A 22,188-nucleotide genomic window follows, 5' to 3' on the forward strand; every position below is an offset into this window, starting at 1 on the left:
CTCTAATTCCCCACTTTGCAAATGAAGAAAATTAAATTTAGTAGTTTGCCAAAGGTCATACAGCTAGCATCCAGGAGAGATGGGACTTGAACCTGAGTCTAACGCCAAAGCCCATGCTGTTAATTACTGAACTTCACAGCCTCTCAAGAGTGGATCCCTACAGCTTCCATAAGCCTGGAGCTACGACTTTGTTATTGCCAAGGCCAATTAGGGGCACTGACAATGATAAACCACAATCATCTTGCCACCTCCCAATTAAAAAAAAAAAAATGTTAAAAGCGAATTCTAGTAAGTATACTTTTTAAAAGTTCTACTGTTTTTTTAGAATTAGTTCCATGCAAGGCACTTATTTTTCCCACATTGTGAGTTCAAACTCATCTTATTCAGAAACTTCTGTTTACAATGATTCGTTCTCTCAGGGTTTCAGACAATTAAAGCGTTAATGTACTTAAGAATGGAAATTTTGTGCCAATGATTCAGAGAGGCACTAGTAATTCAATAAAATAACATGTAAAGTACATGTTAGCATAACATAACACACTCAACTTTTACTTTTTAAAACCTATTAAAAGAGACAGATATTTAATCCCATCCATAGAAAATACTCAAATTTTAAAAGTAATATTAAAAAAATACTCTTTATAATATAAAAATTTAAAAATACTTTTTCAGGCTCTGAATACTTCCAAATTCCATATTTATTTTAAATTAATAAAATTTAATAAAGGAAAGCCAATGAGGTAGATAAAGGAAATATACCACAGTTCAGTCACAATATGTGCATTTCATATTTGCTCATGAAAAATGTTCACAGCCTGAAGTAGGACAGGCCTTTTGATCTGAGCGTATTAGGGCAGTGCTGGGGTTCACTTAACTGTTGGGAGTAGCATTTTGCCAAACACTGTCTTAAATAAGTGTCTGGTTCATACTTATCTATAACCAAGATTTAAAAAACAAACTTGAAACTGTTGACATATTAGGTATTCTTTACTGATTCTATTCATAGAATTTTTTTGTCCTCCAAAACACAAAAACATAAATATACTGATTCTTGTTTCCAAGTATTCATTCTTTCATTTTAATAATCAAAGATATGTAAGCATACCCATCAATTTTTGACTATATACTATATATTTTAATGATTAAAAAGGTAGTAAGTAGAATTTTAAATACTATTTCCATTATTGTATATACAAATTTATACTCCAATTAATTTTTTACTCAACTCAGTAGAGGAAAAATGTCTGCACATCAATTATTTCCATGTTTCTACAAACAATTCACTCTAGAACGTTTTTTTGTTTCTTTTTTTGTTTTTTGGGTTTTTTTTGGCGGTACGTGGGCCTCTCACTGCTGTGGCTTCTCCCGTTGCACAGCACAGGCTCCAGACGCGCAGGCTCAGCGGCCATGGCTCACGGGCCCAGACGCTCCGCGGCATGTGGGATCCTCCCGGACCGGGCACGAACCCGTGTCCCCTGCATCGGCAGGCGGACTCTCAACCACTGCGCCACCAGGGAAGCCCTTTAGAATGTTTTTTTCTTAAACCTTTTATTCAGCCTAAGAATTTTTCTTAATTCTTTTATTGTAAACAATTGTCATGATTTTATTTCTCAAAAAAAAAATAAGTGAAATCTCTTAAGTCTGTATTACTATTAGCAATATGTTAAGGTTCGAGTACATTGACTTCAGTTTTAGTTTTGCAATGGTCTTAAATATCTCTCCAACTGTATGATCAACATTCTCCAGCAAAAATAAGTTATAACTCATAACTTTTCACTGAAGTATATACTATACATAACACGAGTACATCCATTAAGATGCCATTTTTTACTCCAAATTAACTAATGAAAGAACACTGAATTAAACGCGGCAAACTATAAATGCGAAGCATATCCAATGCCTAAGAAAAAGCTTTAATAGTCCAAAATTAAGTTCAGTACATCTGAGGGGAGAAAAGTGATGTTCATTCCAAATCAAACATCAGTGGTAAGTTAAGGAACAGATGCTGCACCCTGCAAGTCAGGTTTCCAAGTACCAACCTCCCCCTTATCCCACCAACATCAAAGCATCAAAAGTATAAACAACAATTATAGGTGTATGTATGCAGAAGCAATAGGTAAAGTTAAGTCAGATTTGGTGTTATTTAAACCAATGCATGATATTAACTCTGAGAATCTGAAAGAAAGAGAAATAGAGAGTATATGACTCACCTAACAGAGTACGTTCATAAAAGATTCAGTACTTGCAAATACAAGGAAACACAACACCAACAAAACGGCAGACATAAATTAGAGATGAAATGGAGTAAGGAGAAGAGATAAGGAACCAAAATTACTGCTCATGTGACTAGCATTTTGATAATGTTGATAATGGTTAAAAGATATTGGATATTATCTCATTTATTAATTTCTATAACCCTATGAGGTAAATACCATTAATATCCCCATATTACAGATGAGGACACATAAAGCTAAAGTAATGTTTCCAAAGTCACATGGCTAGTGAGTGGTTCATTTGGCTTTAAATGTTTTTCTATTCTGTAACAAACCCAGAAATTTAGAACAAATGGTTTCTGTCAACCATCAAACAACAGTTCTTAACATCTTATTTCTCTCTGGAAACCAAAAAACACATTCAATTTCACCTTCCTTCAACAACAACAACAAAACCCACAACCACAACTTTCTAGGAAAGGATTTTCTTTATTGAGTTTTAAGTTTTAAAAGAAGGGCAACATTAAGAGTTGAAGATCTACAGTATTCAGTTTCTTAAAAAATAATAAATAAATGAATTCTCTTTCCTGCATCATTGAATACAATAGGGTCATAGTAGGGGCTCTGAGATTTTATGCCCAACAAATGAAGGTCCCAATCTAAAGCTTATGTAGACATTACAAAAACCGTTTCAATGTTAAGCGTTTATTTTAGTACTGGCTGTCTGCCCAGAGAATACCAGAATACGTTTTAACGAAGTGGACAGAAAACAAAATGGGATAGATTTGAACTCCACTTTAAATCTACTAAGGTCTACATAACACCACAATTTCCTCTCATTACTTTTACATATAATTAGACTTGGGAAGTGAATAGGTAATTTTTTTACATCCAGTAATTCATATCTGATCACTTTAACTTACAGTTCACATTCTTATATATTTTAAAGTTGTATTTCAATTGAATTTTGGAGATTTAAGGAAAAAAGCACTAAACCACCAAAACTGATATCTTGTTTTGTAAGGTAACATCTGTGAAAAGGATATAATATTAAAAGAACATACATGGGTTTATTTAACTGTCTGGAAAGAATTAGAAAGGTTGCACTGTGTTTGTGAATACATATAAATATATAAAGTTATCTATAGATCATATGTGCAGCATCTATACATTCAATTCCATAACAGCTTCTCTTGCTTTTTAAATTAAATCTTGAACTTTATGCTAACCAGTTCTCAAGAGGAAAGAATTATAAATGTGCAACATCCTGTTCTTTATTTCAAAGTGTCAGTGTGAAATAATAAAGAGCTAATGTGGTCCTAACGATTACTGTACGTTTCATTAAAATTTCATCTTTGTCCCATTTAAGGACTCACTACATGCTTCTGGCCATATGGAGTCAGTTATGCAGACCCTGTGATTTCTTCTCCATAAACATTACTTCACTACTTGCACAGCAACAAAAATAACATAAACTAAGAAATAATTTATACCATTTTTATAGCTGAGTTTTCCAATGATTCCCTTACAATTCAAATCATCAACATATCATCAGGTCAAATTTCATTACAATGAAATCAAGAGAAATTTCAAATTTTTCACAAAGGAATATAGAAGTCCCAAATAAGTATTCATTAACTTATAGTTTTAAAAACAATGATTTTAAGCAACTGTTATGATGTATATGAATATACATTTCAATGCTACTGAATGAAACAACCTAGTCAACATGAAACAGTTAATATGAACCATGAAAGCATCACAGTAGTGACCAACTCTTATTCTTCCAAAGGTCTGTAAGCACTGCAATAGCCACCCCAGAAGCACTATGGTATAGCAGGAAACAGCAAGAGCAAAGCGATGGGAACCAAGATCCTCCTCTCCTACTACTTGCTATGGAACTGGACAAGTCACTTAGCCCCCTGGGCCTTGGCTCTCATCTGTAGGAGGAAACTGAACTAGAAATTTAGTTTGCAGACTTTTAAAGGAGAATCCTGGCTACAATTATGCCCCCAGAATAAAACAGATAAAAGTAGACCTGCACTGAACTCTCTCCAGCAGCAACTCCTGAAGCGGTACAGAGCAAGCACCTAGGGCCTCAGTAGAGTGCAACCAGAAATCTGGGGGTTTGAAAATACTTATTACTACTCAAACAGCTTCCAGCACTTAACTCCCAGATGTTATGTACTGAGATTAAATTAACACAATCACAATGCACTGCCACTCCCAAAAATATCAATCAGAAACTGGATAAAGCAATTACATGCAATAAATATTTACTGAATTATCTACCAGGTACTAGATCTTGAGGATTAATGGCAAATAAGACATAGTCCCTCCCCTAAAATGAGCCTCCCTTAAAAAGCTACAGGAGACACAGGTACAACCAATTACAATGCAAACAAACAAAAGCTATTGTGGGAGTAGCAGAAAATGCTACTAAGACACATAGGAGGGGCAGCTTATTCAAATTGGAGGTGTCAGGAAAGGCTTGCCAGAAAAAATTACATGTAAGCTAACAAATGAAATACATACTGAAGATATATATGCCATATATGTCATAAATTACAGTGTTCTAACTTGAGTGAATTCACTCACTTTTCTAACCACTCCTCGCAAGTCTCCCCCTTACTCCCCACACATTCTAACCTACTCATTTTTTTTTAAAATAAAGTTCTTTTATTTATTTATTTTTGGCTGCGTTGGGTCTTCGTTGCTGTGTACAGGCTTTCTCTAGCTGCAGCAAGCGGGGGCTACTCTTCGTTGCAGTGCACGGGCTTCTCATTGCAGTGGCTTCTCGTTGCAGAACAAGGGCTACAGGCACGCGGGCTTCAGTAGTTGTGGCACGTGGGCTCAGCAGTTGTGGCTTGCAGCTCTAGAGCACAGCCTCAGTAGTTGTGGCACACAGGCTTAGCTGCTGCGCGGCATGTGGGATCTTACTGGACCAGGGCTCGAACCCGTGTCCCCTGCATTGGCAGGCAGATTCTTAACCACCATGCCAGGGAAGCCCCTAACCTACTCATTTTTATTCTACTGTTCTCAGTAAAACTGACAATGGGTATGTCCACGTGAGTATCTCATTTAAGAAAAATAATATGCTTTCAAGAGTGAGCGCTATATGGAAATATCCACATGGGTGTGAGTTAATACCAGAGGGCTACAGAGGAGTAAGGCTGCATGGTTATTGATATAAACTTTATCCATGCATTTCTACTGAGGGTAAGGGCTACTTTATGCTCAGTATATTCTTAAGGTCCAAAGATATTTTAAATGTTTCAATGTTGTCACATGTCTCAACCCAACAGAGAAATTAATTGTTTTGAGAAGATCTGAGGATATATATATATTAACTATATTAACTATATATAAACTATATACATTACATATTAACTATATATATATAATATATATATATTAACTATGAGATTTTTTCAGAACCAATAAAATTTTATGTCTCCAAATAACCCTATGATGGAAGTAGTATACTTTGATTAATTTGCTATCTTTTTTTTTTTTTGGCGGTACGCAGGCCTCTCACTGTTGTGGCCTCTCCCGTTGCGGAGCACAGGCTCCGGACACGCAGGCTCAGCGGCCATGGCTCACGGGCCAAGCCGCTCCGCGGCATGTGGGATCCTCCCGGACCGGGGCACGAACCCGTGTCCCCTGCATCGGCAGGCGGACTCTCAACCACTGCGCCACAAGGGAAGCCCTAATTTGCTATCATGACCTTCAATTTTTATATTTAATTCCTTATAAATTATAGTTTGGGGGCAAGTGATTTTTACCCATTTTTCTCTTTTACGACATCTTAACATTTTAGTTGATGAAAAAATTCAAGTTCAACTGGCCATTAAAGTCCTACTAAATCAAGACATTTTCAATGCAAAATACAACATTTTACAACTCTCAAATAGTAACAAATATGAACAAAGCTGCTTAATATACTTGGGAAGAAACAAAAACCCACAAAGCTTTAGGTATAATAGAAGACAACCAAAGCAGGTATTTACTTAAAATCAATAAGCTTATTACCATATCACCCTTAATAATGAAAAATATATATCAAGTCCAAGATACTCATTAACTACACCGCTCTTTATATAATAAAAATTTGTAAATAACTGCATTGTACATAAGATGAATAATTTTTAAATGTACACGGAAAGGGTTTTTAAAAGATTCATAGTAAAGGTCTTCTAAATAGAAAAGTACACACATATCACACATAATATCTGTTTAGAGATAAATTAACCTGAAATTGAGTTTTTAAAAATTTTATAAAACAGACTAATATAAACTGACTTTCCAGTAATATTTTCAAATTGCTAAGCCTTTTATAGTAATCAAACTCACAATAATGTATTTTCAATGCTCTAATATCAAAAGAACAAAATAATGATTTTTTTAAATCACTGAATGCATCACATGACAAAAGAAGTAAAACTGAAAATCTTGAGGAAAGGGGGAAAACACATTAAGTTGCAAAGGCAAGATGGCCTATGTAATATTTATCATAAAATTTTACATCTTTAAAAAAATACAGGTCCACTCACAGATTCATAAGTTATACTGGGTTCAAATGCTGTGGGTTTGCTTACCCCACAGGTACTTACTTGCTGCTCTTCAAGCATAATCTCTGATCCTATCCATGTCATTCTTTTCCCATCAGTACTGTGTGCCAAGGCACTGTGAACGTGCGCATCAAGAAAAAAAAATTAAATCGTTCCTCCCCATAGTTTTACCTTTATTACTTCAGATTGCCATAAAAAAGTATTCAACACTCTCAGATCATTCACTCATAAGCTGAACCCACCTGTCTATAAACAAGTCAATTTACTCAACCAAAATCTTATGTATACAAAAGAAAAAAATCCAACAACAAAAAGGAGACTTAGGGCTTCCCTGGTGGCGCAGTGGTTGCGAGTCCGCCTGACGATGCAGGGGACATGGGTTCGTGCCCCAGTCCGGGAGGATGCCACATGCCGCGAAGCGGCTAGGCCCGTGAGCCATGGCCACTGGGCCAGCGCGTATGGAGCCTGTGCTCCACAACGGGAGAGGCCACAGCAGTGAGAGGCCCGCGTACAGGAAACAAACAAAAAAAAGGAGACTTAGGGGACTTCCCGAGTGGCACAGTGGTTAAGAATCTGCCTGCCAATGCAGGGGCAAGGGTTCGATCCCTGGTCTGGGAAGTGCCCACATGCCAAGCAACTAAGCCCGTGAGCCACAACTACTGACCCGGTGCTCTAGAGCCCGCGAGCCACAACTACTGAGCCTGCGCGCCACAGCTACCGAAGGCCACACACCTAGAGCCCATGCTCCGCAACAAGAGAAGCCACCGCAATGAAAAGCGTGCGCACCGCAACTAAGATAGCCCCCGCTCACTACAACTAAAGAAAGCCCATGCACAGCAACAAAGACCCAAGCAGCCAAAAATAAATTAAATAAATAAATTTATTAAAAAAACAAAAAGGAGACTTAGGAACAGAGCAATAAAATATGAAGGAGAAACACTTATTGTTTATTTAAAACAGAAGCTGTGGGCTTCCCTGGTGGCGCAGTGGTTCAGAGTCCGCCTGCCGATGCAGGGGACACGGATTCATGCCCCGGTCCTGGAAGATCCCACATGCCGCGGAGCGGCTGGGCCCGTGAGCCATGGCCGCTGAGCCTGCGCGTCCGGAGCCTGTGCTCCACAACAGGAGAGGCCACAACAGTGAGAGGCCCGCGTACCGAAAAAAAAATAAAAATAATAATAATAAAATAAATAAAAATAAAGTAAAACAGAAGCAGCTGCAAGGAACCTCTTCTGTAATGAGTCCCTACATTTTTTTTTTTAACAGCTTTATTGGAGTATAATTGCTTTACAATGGTATGTTAGTTTCTGCTTTGTAACAAAGTGAATCAGTTATACATATACACATGTTCCCATCTCTCTTCCCTCTTGCGTCTCCCTCCCTCCCACCCTCCCTATCCCACCCCTCTAGGTGGTCACAAAGCACCGAGCTGATCTCCCTGTGCTATGCGTCTACTTCCCACTAGCTATCTATTTTACATTTGGTAGTGTATATATGTCCATGCCACTCTCTCACTTTGTCACAGCTTACCCTTCCCCCTCCCCATATCCTCAAGTCCATTCTCTAGTAGGTCTGTTTCTTTATTCCCGTCTTGCCCCTAGGTTCTTCATGAACTTTTTTTTTTCTTAGATTCCATATACATGTGTTAGCATACGGTATTTGTTTTTCTCTTTCTGACTTACTTCACTCTGTATGACAGACTCCAGGTCCATCCACCTCACTACAAATACCTCAATTTTGTTTCTTTTATGGCTGAGTAATATTCCATTGTATATATGTGCCACATCTTCTTTATCCATTTATCCGATGATGGCCACTTAGGTTTCTTCCATGTCCTGGCTATTGTAAATAGAGCTGCAATGAACATTTTGGTACATGATTCTTTTTGAATTATGGTTTTCTCAGGGTATATGCCCAGTAGTGGGATTGCTGGGTCGTATGGTAGTTCTACTTTTAGTTTTTTAAGGAACCTCCATACTGTTCTCCATAGTGGCTGTATCAATTTACATTCCCACCAACAGTGCAAGAGGGTTCCCTTTTCTCCACACCCTCTCCAGCATTTATTGTTTGTACTGTATTGTTTGTACTTTTTGATGATGGCCGTTCTGACTGGTGTGAGATGATATCTCATTGTAGTTTTGATTTGCATTTCTCTAATGATTAATGATGTTGAGCATTCTTTCATGTGTTTGTTGGCAATCTGTATATCTTCTTTGGAGAAATGTTTATTTAGGTCTTCTGCCCATTTTTGGATTGGGTTGTTTGTTTTTTTGTTATTGTTTGTTTTTTGTTATTGTTTTTTTGCATGAGCTGCTTGTAAATCTTGGAGATTAATCCTTTGTCAGCTGCTTCATTTGCAAATATTTTCTCCTATTCTGAGGGTTGTCTTTTGGTCTTGTTTATGGTTTTCTTTGCTGTGCAAAAGCTTTGAAGTTTCATTAGGTCCCATTTGTTTATTTTTGTTTTTATTTCCATTTCTCTAGGAGGTGAGTCCCTAAATTTTAAAACACACACTTTGAACAGACGGCTATTTGGCTAAAAAGGCTTCAGGCATTATCTCCCACTCTCACATCTGCCAAAGAAGAGGACACTAGTTTTCTGCTACAGCTTCAGTATAGATATCACTGACAATATTACACACAGGACCACAGATTAATGATAAATAACTGCTACCTACCATAATTTACATCTGTAAGAGTGTTGCTAGTTTCAACGACAAAGCAAGAAGCAAAATTTAAAGCCTAGGTAAAGAATTAATGCCTTAAATGTAGGCTATAGCTAACACACAATTCAAAGATGACTCTGTACTAATAAATATTCCAAGTTATGGTCACTTTTAGTCATTTGTTTATATCAGAAGTTTACAATGCCAAAGTAATAACTAGCAGAAAGTGTAGCTGGGGGCTTCCTTGGTGGCACAGTGGTTAAGAATCCGCCTGCCAATGCAGGGGACACGGGTTCGAGCCCTGGTCCGGGAAGATCCCACATGCTGTGGAGCAACTAAGCCCGTGTGCCACAACTACTGAGCCTGCACTCTAGAGCCCGCGAGCCACAACTACTGAAGACCGCATGCCGCAACTACTGAAGCCAGCGCGCCTAGAGCCCGTGCTCTGCAACAAGAGAAGCCACCGCAATGAGAAGCCTGCAAACCACAAGGAAGAGTAGCCCCTGCTCACCGAAACCAGAGAAAGCCTGCACGCAGCAACGAAGACCCAATGCAGACAAAAATAAATAAATAAAATAAATAAATTTACTTTAAAAAAAAAGTGTAGCTGGAGTATAGACCAATTAAGGATCACCTTATACTCATATAATTACATTTTTAAGTCAGTCTTCCAAAAGCACATTACAAGGCATGCTTATGAATACCACCCTTCGTATACCTGCTTTTGGATTATGATTCTGTGCTAATAATCTAAAGAAACAAGCAGTCTTCTGCCCTTGTGCTGCAGTAAAACGCTGGGATAAATAACATCCAGACTCCTAACACAAAAACATACTAGAATCTGACTCTGAAAACAATTTAAAAAAAAAAAGGCACCATCGTTTCTTTGGACGACTACAAGAGCTTCCCAGAATGCCCATGACCCCTTTTGGCCACATCCACTTCTGCCCACCTTGCACACTAAAGCCTGCCAAAGTCACACCATTCCTGTCTCAATCCTCATCTGTACACATTCCCCCAGCTCCCCCACCCCCAATTCCTGCTTAAAATATGTGACATGGATTCTCCTTGTTCTTAGGATAAGTCTTTATCATGTCTGGAAATCTATTTGTAGCCTGGCTCTGCCTACTCTAACCCCCACTGACACTCAGATCTGCCTCATCTGATAACACACTCCCAGTCAGTCTCTCTGCTAGAACCACACTGGTCTTCTTTCATTCCTGCAATACACCAAGCTCCCTGCCACCAAGGGCTCCTGTCTTACCTGCCATAGAAATACTGTCACTCCTTTCTTCATCTACTTCAAGTCTATTCTACTTTCACATCTCAGTTCAAACACCACTTTCTCAGATAATTAATTTTCTTTTACTAAGTCCCATACTATCTACATAGCACCATACAGTTCACAATTCCTGTACTTAACTTAGTTGCAATTGTTTTCATTTATTTATGTGACTTTATTAATGCCTCCCCTTCCCCCACAGTCTAAATTCAAAGATTGCCAAGTCCAAGTTTGTACCCACCACTATAAGGCCTAGTGCTTACAGCACAGTGACTGGTACAAACTGAGCAATTAATAAATATCTGTTGAACGAATGAGTTAAGAGGGGGGATTAAAAAATCAATATACAGCTTTCAGTAGGAAAATTTATTACCACATTTTCAGCTGCAATCTCACAACAATTTATTTTTACTGAATTGGAAATTTGTGAAAAGTACCCTTTAGAGAACAAATTTTTCATGCTTTGATTTCAAGCATGAAGATAAAATTCTTCATACATAACCCCATGAATTTACATCACAAAAATAATAGGCTATTCTAGAATTAAATCTTTAAAAACCAGACTGTGCTTTAGAGAGACAAAGGATTAAAGATGAGTTTATAAAAATAAAGAAATGGATAGGAGAAGGGATTGAAAAAAAAAAAACAACTCAGAAAGTAAAGCAACTTCCTGAAGGGTATAAAATGGTTTACAGAAAAGAATATATTTTAATTCACTGTTAAAATAAAAAGATACTAGAAATTGTTGGCAAGAAAAGATTAATATGATTTTTTTATACATAAAAGAATCCCCTGGGACTTTCCCTGGTGGCACAGTGGTTAAGAATCTGCCTGCCAATTCAGGGGACACGGGTTCGAGCCGTGGTCCGGGAAGATCCCACATGCCGCAGAGCAACTAGGCCTGTGCACCACAACTACTGAGCCAGCGCTCTAGAGCCCGTGAGCCACAACTACTGAAGCACGTGCGCCTAGACCCCATGCTCTGCAACATGAGAAGCCATCGCAATAAGAAGCCCGCGCACCGCAACAAAGAGTAGCCCCCCTCGCCACAACTAGAGAAAGCCCGCGCGCAGCAACGAAGACGCAACACAGCCAAAAATAAATAAATATTATTTTTTTTAAATGGATCCCCTAAATGAAGGCAGATTAAACAACTGATTTTTTTTTAAATTGGGAAGATGCAGATTAGATGTAAGCCTGTTAAGGATGTAATACTTTACTATAAAAGTGTCATAATCAACAGCCCAGCATATATTACGTGTAACATTCATTTTTCCTTGTTAGAGTTATATTGACTTAACGTGGAGGTTTAATTTTTCCGCATAATATTTACACTTCTAAAAATCTCATTCCCTAAGTAAAGGCCATCACAAGTACTTCTTTTATGTAGAGGTCACTATGAAGTGTCAAGAGATCAATTCATCATATTACGTGTATTCCCTTATGACACAATTTACTAGAGAGACCCGAATACACAATGTCAAATAGTAACCATTTAAACTTAGCTATCTTAAAAAAGACGGCGCTACTGTCCTGTAGATATCCCATTGTGTTCTTTCCTCACCTAGATTTTTATTTTCTTGACTTCCTTATTTATTATTGCTTCATTGTTAACATTTCCTTTTGATGTGTATTGATCACGCTAATAGCTATAATACTGCTTTTTGTGCCTGAAACGGACTGTATTTTATAAAAATTCATATGAACTGACAAACAAGTTTGTTTAATGATGTCTATTCAAAGGAAGAACATTTTCTAAGACATTTTCACATTTAAAACACTCAAGATAAAATATATGTTAGTTTTTTTTTAAAAGCGTAACTTAGAGAATCTTTTAACACTTTATAACAAATTTACCACATGTAATTTTCATAGACCACCTAAGGCGTACCAAGTCTATCACCAACACCTGTTAAGCCAACCTAATCTTGTGCTACCCACCTGTCAGGAGTACAAAATAAAGAGCCTTATGTGACTGTAGTTCTCGAAGTTCAAAATGAAGAAATTGTTATTCCTATATATAAAATCCTAAATGTGACAAAGATTTAACTAAATTAGTCATGAGAACAAATAAGAGTACTAAACAGAAGGAACACACTTCTTTAACTGCTAGAATAGTACCTGGTGCTTAATAAACATTTTCTAAGTGAATGAACAAATAAATGGCACAAATCTTTGTGACGAGAAGCTATTAGGCTCCTTCCCCACTTCTTTCCTGGACTCTAACCAGAAGGAAGGTGAGAAAACTAAACCTGTCTTACATAGCCTACAGAATCCAACTAATTCTACATGTACAACTATTTAATCCTGCCAGATACTTCTTGGAAGTCTCCCTGTTTTATAAACTACCATGATCCGAGATGCAAACTAAAATTAGAATCTTCTTCTTCAACACTCCTGAAAAGACAGTCTTCTGTTTAAACAATTCCAACAATGATTGTATGAGGGAGGAAAAAACAAGTGCCAGGCATATAATATAGACACTGAAATACTTCTTGAAAGAACATGATCCAAAATGGAAACCCTCCAGATGCTACAGACAGGGTCAGGGTGGGGAAAAAAACACCCTATGAAATGAAAGCCAATAAGAAGCATAAGCTGCCTAAAGGAGTCTTCAAAATGTGACAGAACTAAGTTGTCTGGTGAGTCAAATCAAAATGATCAGACTCTGGCCTTAGAAAAACATTACTAAAGCGTTAATATTATATACAATTGTTACAATTGTTACACTGAATCAATTATGAGACAATGGGGCTTTGGGGAATATACATTTTTTAACGAATTTAAGGGCTTCCCTGGTGGCACAGTGGTCAAGAATCCGCCTGCCAATGCAGGGGACACGGGTTCGAGCCCTGGTCCGGGAAGATCCCACATGCAACGACGCAACTAAGCCCGTGTGCCACAGCTACTGAGCCTGTGCTCTAGAGCCCACGAGCCACAACTACTGAGCCTGCGTGCCACAACTACTGAAGCCTGCGCGCCTAGAGCCCGTGCTCCGCAACAAGAGAAGCCACCGCAATGAGAAGCCTGCACACTGCAACAAAGAGTAGCCCCTGCTCACCGCAGGTAGAGAAAGCCCGCACACAGTAACAAAGACCCAATGCAGCCATAAATTAATTAATTAAAATTTTAAAAAAAGAGTAATTTAAAAGGAGTTTGTCCAGGGGTTTCCCTGGTGGCACAGTGGTTGAGAGTCTGCCTGCCAATGCAGGGGACACGGGTTCGAGCCCTGGTATGGGAGGATCCCACATGCCGCGGAGCAACTGGGTCCGTGAGCCACAACTACTGAGCCTGCGTGTCTGGAGCTCGTGCTCCGCAACAAGAGAGGCCACGACATTGAGAGGCCCGCGCACCGCGATGAAAGGTGGCCCCCGCTCGCTGCAACTAGAGAAAGCCCTCGCACAGGAACGAAGACCCAACACAGCCAAAAATAAATTAATTAATTAAAAAAAACGAAAAAACAAAACACTCACTCATTTAAAAAAAAAAAAAAAAAGGAGTTTGTCCGAAGCAGAAGCAATGGTAAACATACAGACACTAGACAGCAGAGCGGAGCTCACTACTGTGGAGCACGAACACAGTATCAGGTTTCTCATAATCCAAGTAAAATGTCCCAGAAACATATCCAATTCCTTTGACCCCATGTTTGCCAAGCAACCCTTTAACACTGCTAGTTTAGTTTCCCAGGTACCAAGACACCATGAAAAAGAGATGTTGGAGAGCAACGAGGTTTCCTAATAAGTCCACTGTCAATTAACTAACAAGTATTGTGGATTATAAACCGACTTCTTTCTGAAAGTGTCTCAGGTACGCTTTTATGTATGCCTTAATAGAATATAACTAGATTGTCAATCTGCTTCTAAATGCAATACGTTTTAATATGTTGTCTTGGTTAAAGTTTACAAAGAAAATCTACCTCTACACAAACAGGTACCTGGAAAAGACAGGAGCATTTTTATAACCCTTTCAGTTAACTGTGGTTACTATACCAAAGCTGATAAATGGTAGTTTCCAAAACATTAGTAGAATCTAAACACCTGTATCAATGAACTTTCCATAGTCTGTCACATTAAAATCCAACAGTTTGTCTTGCCCTCTGAATGGACCTTTTACCCATGCAAGATTTTGTAATATCATGCATTGATTGTTTAGAAGATACTCGTTCTGAGTTATGCAGATCTTCTATATGCTGACACATTTTACCTTACAATATAAAAATAAATCACATTTATTGTTATCACCAATGATCTCATCAGAAAAATCTTTAAGTATTAGGAACTTAACAACACACAGCAGCTGATACAAGTTTTTATTTTGGCTGCACTGGGTCTTCATTGCTGCGCTTGGGTTTTCTCCAGTTGTGTCGAGCGGGCGCTACTCTTCGTTGTGGTGCGCGGGCTTCTCACTGCGGTGGCCTCCCTCGTTGCGGAGCACAGGCTCTAGGTGCACGGGCCTCAGGAGTTGCGGCACGCGGGCTCAGTAGTTGTGGCACACGGAGTTAGTTGCTCCGTGGCATGTGGGATCTTCCCACACCAGGGATCGAACCTGTGTCCCCTGCACTGACAGGCGGACTCTCAGCCACTGCGCCACCAGGGAAGTCCCTGATACAAGTTTTTAAAACCATAATTTTCACATTAAATCATGAATTTTATCATAAGCAACAAATACTGTCAGTCTTCCTTGACAAGCTCACTTCAAGTTCATTTTAGAGAAAATATCTGCACCTAAATCTGAGAAACTATAGTTTGTCAGTTGTTCTTTGAAAACCAAAAAAGTGGCTGGTTTAACACAACACTCAGATAATTGCACAAATGCTTTCCCTTGAGATAACCACCATATGCAGCAGAAGTGCTTTATGTATGTTTATACTTGCTAGTTTCTCTCACAGAATATTAAAAAGACACGTACTCAAGGGCAAGATTTAATAAAATTAATAATTTTTACATCTTGATCAATGACACTCTTAAATATAAGGTATTGTCTTCTGTGAATGTGTGACAGTGAAGAATAATACAATCACTACTACAGTTTGATGCCTCTGCCTTGATTCATACTGAGGTACCAGCAGTTTTACCCACCATTGCTTTTGCACCATCAGTGCAAATGTCAACACAGTGAAAAAGGCAAATACTATAAAAACTGTTTTCAGTCCCTGAAAAGAGTCTAAAGGACTCCCTCTCACCCCTGTGACTGCAGACCATACTTGAAACTGATGGATTATATATCAACTTCTAAGGTTTCTTGAGCGAGCATCTAAAAAACATCCACTGGAAAGCCTTGTTAGAAATAGCCAAATGGCTTCTCTCCCAGAAATTTCTTTTAGCTGCAAAGATAGAAGCTCCCTACCTAGTGAGACAATGGATTTATATAGACCTCTAATAATTCTTATACCGAGCTAATCTGTAGTCCTGTAATTTACATCCACTTCTTATAGAATAACACAAAATAAGTTTCTGCCTACAGTGGAGACTATTTTATAGGTCTCCAAAAGACCAATATTTTTATTTTCCTCTCTAGGCTAAATATATCATTGTTATAACCATTCCCCATACATCATGGTCCCCAGATTTAGCCCCATCCCAACCACCCTTTCTGTCCTGTCATGGCTCCAGTTTTCAAAGTCCTTCTGTAAAATGAAGCTTTCTAAAATGAGCATCTAATTCCAGACATCTCTGATGAAGATAGAGAGCAGTGAAACTATTAAAGTACCCTGATCTGGACACAATGCTCATACCAAGACAGCCTATTAACTTCATTAGTCACACACCAAAACAGCAACAAGCTTTTTTTCACTCACAATACTGTTAAGCCCCATCTCCTCCTACTATACCTGCCAATCTGTGTTTTTAAAACGTCAATGCAGGGCTTCACCTTTATCCTTATTACATTTTACCCTGTCGATCAGATACACAGACCAAAGGTAATCTTTTGAAAATTCTCAACTTTATTATTATTTTTTAAATCGGCTTTAAGCAGATTTTACAAATATGACTTCTTTCTCATTATCCAAGACTTGTCCTGTTTTTGTTTCTAAATCAACAAGTGGTGAATAAGACAAAACCACAGGCAAAGCCCAGTGACATCAAACTGTGGAGTCTCCTTCTGGGCCACAAAAAACTCAATCAAGACCCACTTGGGTGTAAAGTCCCCCTAACACATACCCCTAAATTTCACAGAAGTTAAAAGTCTGTACAACTGCTTACCTCTAAGTCAATGACTCTAGAAAAGGACCGAAAAGCTCCTTTCTAAAATCAAAGACTCACATGTTTTCAGATGTAAAAAATTCAGTCAGATACCAGCATGTGAGTTCCTCCCTTCAGCTTCAAAGGGAAAGGTTATAGCAAAGTGTTATTGTATTATTTCAGGTAGCCAGTTATGTCACTACCAAAGAGATCCTTTTTGCCATAAATCCTAGACTAATAAACATTATCTGAAAGAACATCTTCCAGTTTCTATGCTCTAGAAACGAGAAACCTCCTGTTTTCTGTAAATGGCCACAGAAAATGAAAATACATTTTATAGAATTTAGGCCATTTTCTACTCCCTACTAGCTACTTTATCTGGAATGCTAAGCATCTACCCCCAAAGCTACAAAGCATACTAAAAAGGTTTTAAGTCAAAAATTCCTAGAGCCCTAGCTTCACCACCTTAAAACTGGGTGACCGTGAGCCTTCACTTTGCATCTGTGTAACCCTGAATCTGTCCATTTATTGGAACCTCAGCAGACTCAGAAAATTTCATACATCATAGCGTAACTGTAAAGAATAATAACTGAGATAACAAACATGAAGATGCCTCATAAACTGTCTAGCATAAAGGCAAGTGCTCAATATACATGAGTTTCCATCCTTCTTGCCACAGTATCTTCCAAGGAGTAAGCATTCCCGCATTACAACATTGTGCTTCCTTCCAACCCACTTAAGGTAAAAACCAAGTATTATTCTGAGTTCCCACAGAAGACAAAAGCTGTCACTCCCAGTCCAAGAGATAACAGGTTTCAAACAGAGCATTACAGATTTAGATAAAATTGATCAGAAAATAGGCCCTGCTCATCTTTGGATATAGGTGCATGGCACACTAGAAGAGGGAGGGAGGAAGGAAGGAAGGAAGGAAGGGAGGGAGGGAGGGAGGGAGGGAGGGAGGGAGGGAAAAGAAAAGAAAAGAAAAGAAGAAAGGAAAGGAAAGGAAAGGAAAGGAAAGGAAAGGAAAGGAAAGGAAAGGAAAGGAAAGGGAAAGGGGAAGGAAAGAGGGAAGGAAAGAGGGAAGGAAAAAGGGAAGGAAAAAGGGAAGGGAAGGGAAGGGAAGGGAAGGGAAGGGAAGGGAAGGAAAAAGTTTGCCAAACTAGTGATCCTCAACCTAAAAAACTATCACCCATGGAAAAAAGTACAGATTTAAGAGTGAATTTTTTTCAATCAAAAGCACCCATCGCATGTTTTTGAAAACACAACGGTAAGACCCCAAAATAAAAATTTCAATGGCTAAATATAACTTGGCTAGGTATGGCACTGTAGGTGTTCTTCAAATATAATTATCACATAGAACAATAAAACCACTATAAGCAAAGAGAACAACAAGATCAAGAAACTATGTCACCATGATCCAGAGACAAAGACATAGGACTGACTTATTTTAATATGGCAGGATATAGGGTAGTAAAGGAGATATTTTAAATATAGTATAATAAAACACATATATGCTATAATAAAAAGCACACATTCTTGTTTCTTTCTTCCCTTGCAAGCATGGCAAGACAATTCAATCAGAGATGTTTAACATACTACATTTCCTTTCCTCAACTGCCTGATAGTGTGTACATTTGTTAGATATCAAGATAAAGAAATATGAGATGCAGTGAAATTGGTAACTACTCCTAAATATTGGCCCAATGACTGACAAACAAAATACCACATATTATTTCCATCTCACCAAATTAATAAAACTAAATATTTCAGTATCACACAATTTGCATTACAGGAATCAAAAGGAAAAAGGACTATCCATATAAAGGGTCAATTGAGAAAATAATCCCACACTATATACTATATATGAGAAAGAGGAAAAATGGCAAAGCCAGGATAACCCAGTGCAAACACTGATACTAAATTTGAGAACATAACTCCATATTTGCAGGCAAAGGTTAACCAAAGTACTACACAATATAAATAGACAAGATAATAACCTAAAGAGATGAAGGTTTCTTACTGGCTAAGCAGAAAAAATTCCAGCTACAAGTATACAAACTAGAAAAAGTCACCACATAATAAAAGATGTAAGGCTTCTTACATAATTTATATACATTTTTATAGTTATTCATCTGTCTCCCCAATGTAATTCTTGTTCTCCCTGTGCCTAAGTACTTAGAAATATCACTCTGCCTTAAATCTCAGACACTTCACATGAAAATTTTTCAAGTATAATTAGTATAATCTTAAAATTTCATTTTACACTGATATTATTAATTTGGTACCCAACCACACTGTTCTTACTATATTTAATAGGCCTCTTTCATTATTGATTATCTCCCTGCATAGTTAATTTTGTGTTATTAAAAACACACCAAAAGATAAATCTGTCATGTGAAAAAAATTATTACATTAAAAGAGTACATTATAACATTTAGAAGAAAGCCAGTGTCAGAAAAAATATTTACTAACAGCAACTTAAATTTTATAAGATCAATTCTTTCACTGGAATTCCCAAGACAGAATTCTTAATATAGATCACAGAATTTTCAGAATTAATTCCACAGATCTGTGTTATATTTATGATGGCCAGGTATTATAGTACTCTATGGTACTCAGACAAAAACTCTGATAACAGAATATTTTGTATTGAAATATTTGCAGAAATTTAACTTTATACAATTTGACAAAAGATCCTAATTTCTGCATAGTTAGGAAGACCTAGAGTCCTAAGGACTTGCAGAGCTAATTGTTCTTTGAGACTAACCTGCAAAGCTATATGTAATAAATAATCCTGAAAATTAAAGTCAAATTTAGAGCTAAACTCAACTATGTAACTATGGAAAGCTATGCAGTCATTTGAAAGAAAAAATATTAATTTCCCTACTCACGTTACACAAACAGAAGAAATGAATATATTTTTATTGATAGCAAAATAACGCTGTAATCCTGTGATACATTTATACCATTCTTAATAACCCACTTACCTTGTCTTCACCTCTTAGTAAAGAATAACATCCTTCCTGACTGACCACCTATTAGCCTCTTGACAAAGGAGTGTCTTAATCAACCTTGTAGCACCCAGGACGTATTAGGAATTCCAAACTTTTTCCTGATGACTTTTCACTCCTAAAATATTCTGGTTACTTAGCAGTTTGAAATGAGAAAAAGATCTAACTCATTTTTTTGTTAAGTGGGTTCTGAATTAATATAAAGAACTTACTAGAGACTACACAGTTTTGCTGTTAGCAAAGCAATCTGTATTGGAATGAATTTTTGTGAAGTGAACTAATATTCTGCACTGCCCCTTTTAAAGTATACTTATTTTCTCCACAGAACTTTCACTTTAAAAATACATACATATATTGTTTGTATAAAACAAAAGTAAAAGGGGAATACTGAAAGCAGAACACAGTTGTCCAAACTGGAAAGGTAATGAGTAATTATGGTTATGCTTCTTAAGACTAGACAGAGTTGTTTAAGAAGTTCTTCCAATAAAGACTTAAAATCTCCAATTTACTTATGTGTGTATATGTACACAATTTTTTAAAAAGAGAATATTTGGGGGGACTTCCCTGGTGGTCCAGTGGTTAAGAGTCCGCCTTCTGGTGCAGGGGGCGTGGGTTCAATCCCTGGTCAGGGAACTAAGATCCGACATGCTGCGGGCCAACTAAGCCCGCACGCCACAACTACAGAGCCCACGCACTCTGGAGCTCGTGTGCTGCAACTAAGACCCAACACAAGCCAAAAATAAATAAATAAATATTAAAAAAGAGAGAGAGAGAATATTTTTGTGTCAAGAAGTAGTACAGATTATCTCCTTTTTTAAAACTCATACTGCAATATAGAATTTTAATATAAAACTCGTTTTGCCTGTATTTAAACTCAGAGAAACTGTGGACACAGGTAAAAAATAACATTGTCTATATGGGTTAAAGATAACTGAGAAGGCTTCTCAAGGTCAAACACTGGTGTCAAGTAATGGGGACAATCATGTACCTGAGCAGGAAACAAACTGTTTTTAAAATGCTACAGAAAGGACTTCCCTGTTGGCGCAGTGGTTAAGAATCCGCCTGCCAATGCAGGGGACACGGGTTTGAGCCCTGGTCCAGGAAGATACCACATGCCGTGGAGCAACTAAGCCCGTGCACCACAACTACCTAGCCTGTGCTCTAGAGCCTGCAAGCCACAACTACTGAGCCCACGTGCCACAACTACTGAAACCCATGCGCCTAGAGCCCGCATGGGCTGACCATGGCAGGCTGAAGTGCTACCGGGACCGTATCTTGACCAACCAACATAAATTTCTAAAATGCCAGTGTTTTCAGTGTCAACTATCACAGAACAAAGACAAAGCTAAAGAAATATTCACCTGCCTGCCACTTCCTCTCATGACCTCACTTCCAACTTCAACAAGGAGCAACAAGAGAAGCTGCCACAATGAGAAGCCCGCGCACCACAATGAAAAGTAACTCCTGCTCGTCACAACTAGAGAAAGCCCGCGTGCAGCAATGAAGACCCAACGCAGCCAAAAATTAAATACATAAATTGATTTAAAAACAAATGCTACAGGAGAGTAGACTGGAAGAAAGAGAAGGGAGAAGGGAAGAGAAACTAAAGAGATTCAGGGCAAAATCTTGAAGTACAACTATAGATGATATGGCCATTCTCCATGGAACAGTCCCTCATTACAGAATTAGTAGCTGTTTACCCAGCTACCACCATCTATATTCTGAATCTAGAAGCATATCTATTAAAAGGAATTGAAGTAACTACTTAAAAGGGTTACTGTAAAAGATTCCAATGACATACCAGTAAGCACCAGTTAAGATGCTGGTCACATCTCATAACTGTCAACATTCTTTATTTGAGTGTCTCTATAATCTAAGTGACTTACTTCATGGCTTTTTCCATTCCAAACTGCTAACAGGAGCAACTGTAAGGATTTCACCTCAGTCTCTGTGGCTTGGCCACACTGCCTTGGTCATAAATCCCCAACCTAGTGCTGTTTACAACAGAAGTCTCTTTATTACTATTATTGCCTATCTGTGCAATGGAGCTCAAGAAAGTGGAGAAGAAAGAAAGTCAAGAAAGTGAGGCTCAACAGAAGGCAAGAATGGAAATATTTTCTGGATAGAACAAATGGTTAGATGTGCCCGAAGTCAAGTCAAAAAGAATGAGAACTTTATTTTTTAGTAAGTCCACCGGATATACATAGAAAAATATGACTTGTTGAATAAGTCTATAAAGATTACAGCTGACCATGGCAGGCTGA

At 38.0% G+C, this 22,188-nt stretch overlaps 1 protein-coding gene across 3 annotated transcripts in view; it reads right to left on the minus strand.

The window, feature by feature from the left end:
• The window catches only part of MED13L (mediator complex subunit 13L), a 299,254-nt gene that overhangs the window by 176,320 nt on the left and 100,746 nt on the right, over positions 1 to 22,188 (minus strand). The gene's annotated exons all lie outside the window — the stretch shown is intronic.

Source organism: Aethalodelphis obliquidens, unplaced genomic scaffold (assembly GCF_003676395.1).
Source record: "Aethalodelphis obliquidens isolate GAN/ISIS:26980383/991018 unplaced genomic scaffold, ASM367639v1 scaffold28, whole genome shotgun sequence".
Classification (NCBI taxonomy): domain Eukaryota; kingdom Metazoa; phylum Chordata; class Mammalia; order Artiodactyla; family Delphinidae; genus Aethalodelphis; species Aethalodelphis obliquidens.